Below are 6,600 nucleotides of genomic sequence, written 5' to 3' on the forward strand. Positions count from 1 at the left end.
CCTAGACAGGTCTGAGGACCACATATAAGGCAGCCCAGACCTTCGTGGTTAGATGCACTCTGGCTTCTGGTGGACCATCAGAGATTCCCCTGTTTCAAGCATCAGCTTCCCTGATAACCCTAACCTCAGGTTTGTATTTTGAATTATAATTCCCTATATTACAATGGTTTTTTCTTGGAATATGTAGAGCATCTTAATCTTTTGATGTAAGAACACTGATTGATGCCATGAAATTGATTCCTCAGGTATCATAATTGCTTTCCTTTACTAAGTCAGGAGAGACACTGTCATGTCTCTGCTGCCGGGCTGATATGGAAGAAAGAGTTAGAACGCAGAGAGCCTCCCAGGCCCCTCTTACCAAAACCTTCAAAACTTGGCTGCATCTGAGAAATGCTTTCAGCAGATCAAATTACCAGGAGGAGCAGCTGGGGTAGCCCAGCTTCACATATCGACTTCCCTAAGGGGTTTTTGTTCTGGCTTGTAACAGCGTGGGAGGGTAACTGTATTCCTGTTGATAGTAATAAGTTGCAAAATCTTCCAGCTGCAGGCTGCTGATGGTGAGAGAATAATCTGCCCCAGATCCACCGCCACTGAACCGCGATGGGACCCCGGTGTGCAGGTTGGTTGCATCATAGATCAGGAGCGTAGGGGCTTTCCCTGGTTTCTGCTGATACTAGGTTAAATCATTGCTAATGCTCTGACTTGCCTGGCAATTGATGGTGACTCTGTCTCCTACAGATGCAGACAGGGAGGATGGAGACTGGGTCATCTGGATGTCACACCTGACCCCTGAAATTGGAAACATTTAAGACAAATATTTACAGAATTAATCATGTTATAAGAAGACATCCCTGAAGACCCAGGCAGTACTGATCACACTGGCTGGGTAAATTCCTAGTGCTCTTCTTTCTTACCTGGGAGCCAGAGCAGCAGGAACCCCAGGAGCTGAGTGGGGACCCTCATGTCCATGCTGTGTCCTGACTGGGTCTGACTCCTGCAGAGGGTGTGACCAGCCTATTAATAAGTCTTCAGGGCAGGGGGCTGTGCTCCGGGAGCATGCAAATCAGCAGGGGTTGGCTCATCTCAGTAACTCAGCACAGGCTCAGTGTTCCCAGGTGTTTGAGGGCAGACCAGGGCAACAGAGATTTATCTGCGGAGAATATATTTCTCCCAGGTGGACATTTTGTTACCAAAGAATTTATTGGGCATCTATTGCCAAACCTTGAAGCGGTTGTGAGAACCACATGGAGTAACGCATTTTAAAGTTGTACTGGGGAGTAAATAGAAAAATATCTCTTCGTGTGTGTGTGTATGTGTGTGTTTGTGTGTGTGTGGTTTATTTTATAAAGGCTTAGAGGGTGGAGCTCTCAGTTCTTCAACATACTGTGAAGTTATTTCAGTTGTGGGGAGGGATACTTTGTGATATACTACATTTTTGTAAATGTGAAATTAATTTTTTAATAAAAATTATCATAAGCATGTTAGATGTTCTCAGAATAATTTTGTGATATCCCTAAGTCATTGTAATTATCAGTATTAGGTCAAGCAATTCACCGCAGATGTGCAAAGATGATACCTTGATTCTTCAATGCATGCACCATTTACAGACACACCGTTATTCGGAGCTGTAGGTCTTTTTACTACTCAGAGACTAGCTGCACCTTATTCTTGGTTTGGTGAGCTCCATATTCTGCCTTCTTTTCTGCCATTGGTTGTGATTTCTCACAGTTCATTAGCATGAAAGATGAATAGTGATGGCAAATCTGATTACTTTAAAAAAAATCCGTTTCTCTCTCTAATGTGGGAGACTGGATTCCGATAAACTGAAAAAGTGGATCAATCCAGGCTCCAATGATACCTGGTCTCCAAAGCAGGAAGACCAATATCATATTCCCTCAGTAATGCTCTGAGATCTACTCCCTACTAGCATGTTCCTGTGAACTCAGGAACAGCTCTCCTAGACCCTGGCTTTCTGGAGAGCAGGTGAGGGGGAGGCACCGGGGAAAGGCCACACCATGGAGCTGTTGGGTGTATATTCCTGCTGTGCACCATCAATGCCACTTTCCTCTTTTACGCTTAAGCAATGAATGGAGACATCATCCTGACCCAGATTCCAGCCTCTCTGTTGGCATCTGTAGGAGGGAGAGTGTTCATCTCCTGGCAAGCCACTGCTTATGTATATGGAAAAGTATTTTAGATTCTAATAAGATGGGACAAAGATTTAAACTCTGATTTTGTACATATCTAACTTGGCCCTGATTGTCTCAGCCTGGTTCAGCAACAGAGGGAGTGGAACAAATTGCATCAGCGTCAGCAGACTGGAGCCTGAGGACTCCAGGGAGCATTGGCATGCAAGACTAGCAGTGGCTAAATCACAGCAGTCTAGCCTGTGCACCGTCCTCCTGTGGCCTTTCATGAGCCTGATTTTTTAGAGAAACTTGCTTACATCCAGCTTGCCAGGATCAAATTCTAGAGAGATGCAGATTTAAATGTAAGTTCACATCTTTTTTTTTTTTTTTTTTCCTGCGTGGATGTGCTGGACTGATGGAGGAAGGAGTTACGGAGCCAGGAATATGAGGGTATCTTGAAGATTAAAAGCAAGAAATCTGATTTTCTCCCCTGGAGCCTCCAGAAGAAATACAGCCCTAGTGACTCCTTAATTTTAGCTCAGTAAGACTTCTCAATCCAGAATTATAGATAATACATTTGATAGGATTTATTATAGATAATAAATCATACTGAAGGCGGTATAATTGTGGTAATTAGTTGCCCTAGCAATAGGAAACTGTTACAGGCATAAGGCATGTCTTTTATCTTTCTAAAAGTGTGATTGTCCTTCTTCTCCTAAACATTTCCATTGTGTTATCATTTGGTGTCGATTTTGACCAGAGGCGGAGAATATTTTATTGCGAGGAGAGCTAGCACCAGAATTCTTAGGTGGAAAATCTCTTGGGAGAATCCCTTTATTAGGTCTCATATGATCTGCATGTCTGAGATCCTAGGGGTCAGCTCTCACAGCACAATGTGGGGGAACATGTGTGGTTGTTTGCTTCTTTTTATATTAGTAGGGCTCGTTAGATTTTCAGGACAGGATCTGAGAGGAAAGGAACTAAAAACAAAGACCATATGATCATCTCAATAGATGCAGAAAAGGCTTTCAATAAAATTCATCATCCCTTGATTTTAAAAGCCCGGAACAAACTAGACATTGAAGGAAGATACCTCACAGTTATAAGACCTATATATGACAAACCCACAGCCAACATCATACTGAATGGTGAAAAGCTGGAAGAATTTCCTCTAAGAACCAGAACAAGACAAGGATGCTTATTAATCTCTCCACTCCTATTCAACATAGGACTAGAAGTCCTAACCAGAGGAGGAGAGGAAGCCAATCTATCTCTCTTTGCATCTGATATAATTTGTACCTAGAAAACCCTGTCTTCACTGCCCAAATGTTCCTGGATCTAATAAACCACTTCAGCAAAGTTTCAATATACAAAATCAATGTAAAAAATCAGTAGCATTTCTCTATACCAACAATGTCTATGCTGAGAGCCAAATCAATAATGCAATCCCATTCACAATAGCCACAGAAAATAAAATACTTAGGAATACAGTTAACCGGGGTGCTGAAAGATATCTACAACTAGAATTATAATAAACTGCTGAAAGAAATTAGAGATGACAAAAACAAATGGAAAAATATTTCATGCTCATGGATGGAAAGAATCAATATTGTTAAAATGATCATATGGCCCAAATCAATTTATAGATTCAATGCTATTTATATCAAACTATCAACAAAATTTTTCACAGAAGAAAAACTATTCTAAAATTCATATGGAACCACAAAAGAGCCCGAATAGACAAAGCCATCCTAAGCAAAATGAACAAAACCAGAGGCATTGCACTACCCGACTTCAAACTATATACTACAAGCCTAAAGTAACCCAAATTACATGGTTCTGGTAGAAAAATAGGCACAAAGATCAATGTAACAGGTTAGAGAACCCAGACTTAAAGCTGTACGTTATAACCATCTGATCTTGACAATGTTGACAAAAGGTAGCAATAGAGAAACGGCTCCCTATTTGATAAATGGTGCTAGCATAACTGGCCAGCCATATACAGAAGATTGAAACTGGACCCCTTCCTTTCACCATATACAAAAATCAACTCAATATGGATTAAAGACTTAAATGTAAAACCTAAAACTTCAAAAACACTAGAAGAAAATCTAAGAAATACCATTCTAGACAAAGTCCATAGTAAAAATTTCATGACAAAAACTCCAAAAGCAACTGCAACAAAAACAAATGGGACCTAATTAAACTAAAGAACTTCTGCACAAGTTAAAGAAACTATAAACAGAGTCAACAGACAGCCTACAGAATGAGAGAAAATATTTGTAAGCTATGCATCCGACAAAGTCCTAATAACCAGAATCTGTAATGAAAGTAAATTAACAAGCAACAAACAAAAACAACCCCATTAAAAAGTGGCCAAATGACATGAACAGACTCTTCTTAAAAGAAAATATACACATAGTCAACAAGCATATGAAAAATGCTCAACACCACTATCATTAGAAAAATGCAAATTAAAACCACAATTAGGTACCATCTCACACCAGTCAGAATGGCTTCTATTAAAAAGTCAAAAAATAACAAATGTTGATGAGGTTGCAGAGAAAAGAGAATGCTCAGACACTGCTGGTGGCAGTGTAAATTAGTTCAGCCACTGTGCAAAGCACGTTGGAGATTCCTCAAAGAACTTTAAACAGAACTACCATTTGATTCAGCAATCCTATTACAGAGTGTATACCCAAAGGAATATAAATTGTTCTACCATAAAGACACATGCACACATATGTTCACTGCAGCATTACTCACAATAGCAAAGACATGGAATTAACTAAATGCCCATCAGTGGTAGACAAAATAAAGAAAATGTGGTATATATACATCACAGAATACCATCCACAACTGCAACAAATACAAGACAAAGTGCAGGTTATTGGACCGTAGCTGGCCTCTACTGTATTCCCTTTATGCTCTCATTCCTGGAGTCTGCCCACAGTTTTAAAATTCTCACCCTTTGGTAAAGAAAAAAAAATCTCACATTATTCTGTGTTATTCTAGTGGCATATATGATAAATTCTATAATCTGCTTATACCAGTTTTTGTTTTTAAAATCCAACTTTTGGAATTTCAAATATTATCCTCTATTATTAGCAAGAAGTTATTAAAATGAATGAAAGAGTTTTAACATCAGGATCTTCCATCTTCCATGAATTCACAAAAGTCTATTTAGAGGTGCAAATTCAAGCTTTTTAATGATTGTCCTCGGCCAGCTCTCCCTGAGGATAGCTTGTGTAGAATGCTCTTTTCACTATTTGTATGTGGTGCAGAGGGAAGGTAACTAGTGAAAAGGAGAAGAAGGAAATTGGGAAAGTTGAAAAATACCAGTTTCTAAATGCTACCAAATACTATCCTCTTAAAAATATACACAAAAGAGCTAAACTTCAAGGGATATTCAACATGTGTTGACACAACTCTGTGTTACTTGTCTGGCTACTAAGCTATTTTAAGTCTTATTGTCGAATGTAGGCAAGGCAGGGAGGATTAGGGTGGGATTTCCCTCCATTCTCCCTCAGTCCTGTCTGCTTACTCTGAAGGCACTTGAATTATCTCTATTTTCCTTTGGCTTATGCCATGCCAAGGCTGTGGGAGCTGACAGGACCATGAACGGGTTTTACCTGGTGTACTGCTGAGGCCCCCATGGGACGGGTCATTCAGATGCAACCTGTTACCCTGAGCTCGCCAACATCTTCATCTCTTTTTTTTTTTTTTGAGACGGTGTCTCGCTCTGTCACCCAGGCTGGAGTGCAGTGGCATGATCTTGGCTCACTGCAACCTCCACCTCCTGGGTTCAGGCTATTCTCCTGCCTCAGCCTCCTGAGTAACTAGGATTATAGGCACACACCACCACGTCTAGCTAATTTTTGTATTTTTAGTAGAGATGGGGTTTCACCATGTTGGTCAGGCTGGTCTCAAACTTTTGACCTCATGATCTGTCCGTCTCGGCCCAACATCTTCACCTTATACAGACAGAGATTCGGTTGTGCCGCTCCCCAAATAAACAACATATTTGAGCAACTGGGCCACTCCAAGCAGGGAGGTTTGTATTCAGGGTTGTACCACTGTGGGAGGTACTTGCGTACCTTGCAGGCAGTAATAAACCCCAACGTCCTCAGCCTCTACCCTGCTGATTTTCAATATGAAATCTGTCCCTGAACCACTGGGGCTGAACCTGCCTGAGACCCCAGACTTCCTGTTAGAAACTTCATAAATCAGGCACCTTAGAGGTTGGCCTGGCTTCTGCAGAAACTAATTCAAGTAAGTGTTTCCATTTCTATGAAAGGGGCTCTGACCAGACCTGCAGGAAATGGAGGATGGCTCTCCAAGGAAGAGTGGAGTCTGAAGTCTCAGGATGTGACCTTGGAGGGATTTTTTTCCATGAGAATCCAGCAAATGAGAGGATAACCTTACAGCATCCATAAGGTGGAAGCCTATCAGACATAAGGACAACCTGAGA

The 6,600-nt window shown here is 40.9% G+C and overlaps 1 pseudogene; it reads right to left on the reverse strand.

Moving 5' to 3' along the window:
- Nucleotides 1–457: 457 nt before the first annotated feature.
- On the reverse strand, nucleotides 458–976 carry LOC116464302 (immunoglobulin kappa variable 1-39-like; annotated as a pseudogene).
- Between the last annotated feature and the right edge of the window lie 5,624 nt (nucleotides 977–6,600).

The sequence above is a fragment of the Hylobates moloch genome, unplaced genomic scaffold (assembly GCF_009828535.3).
Source record: "Hylobates moloch isolate HMO894 unplaced genomic scaffold, HMol_V3 SCAFFOLD_383, whole genome shotgun sequence".
NCBI classification, from domain to species: Eukaryota; Metazoa; Chordata; class Mammalia; order Primates; family Hylobatidae; genus Hylobates; species Hylobates moloch.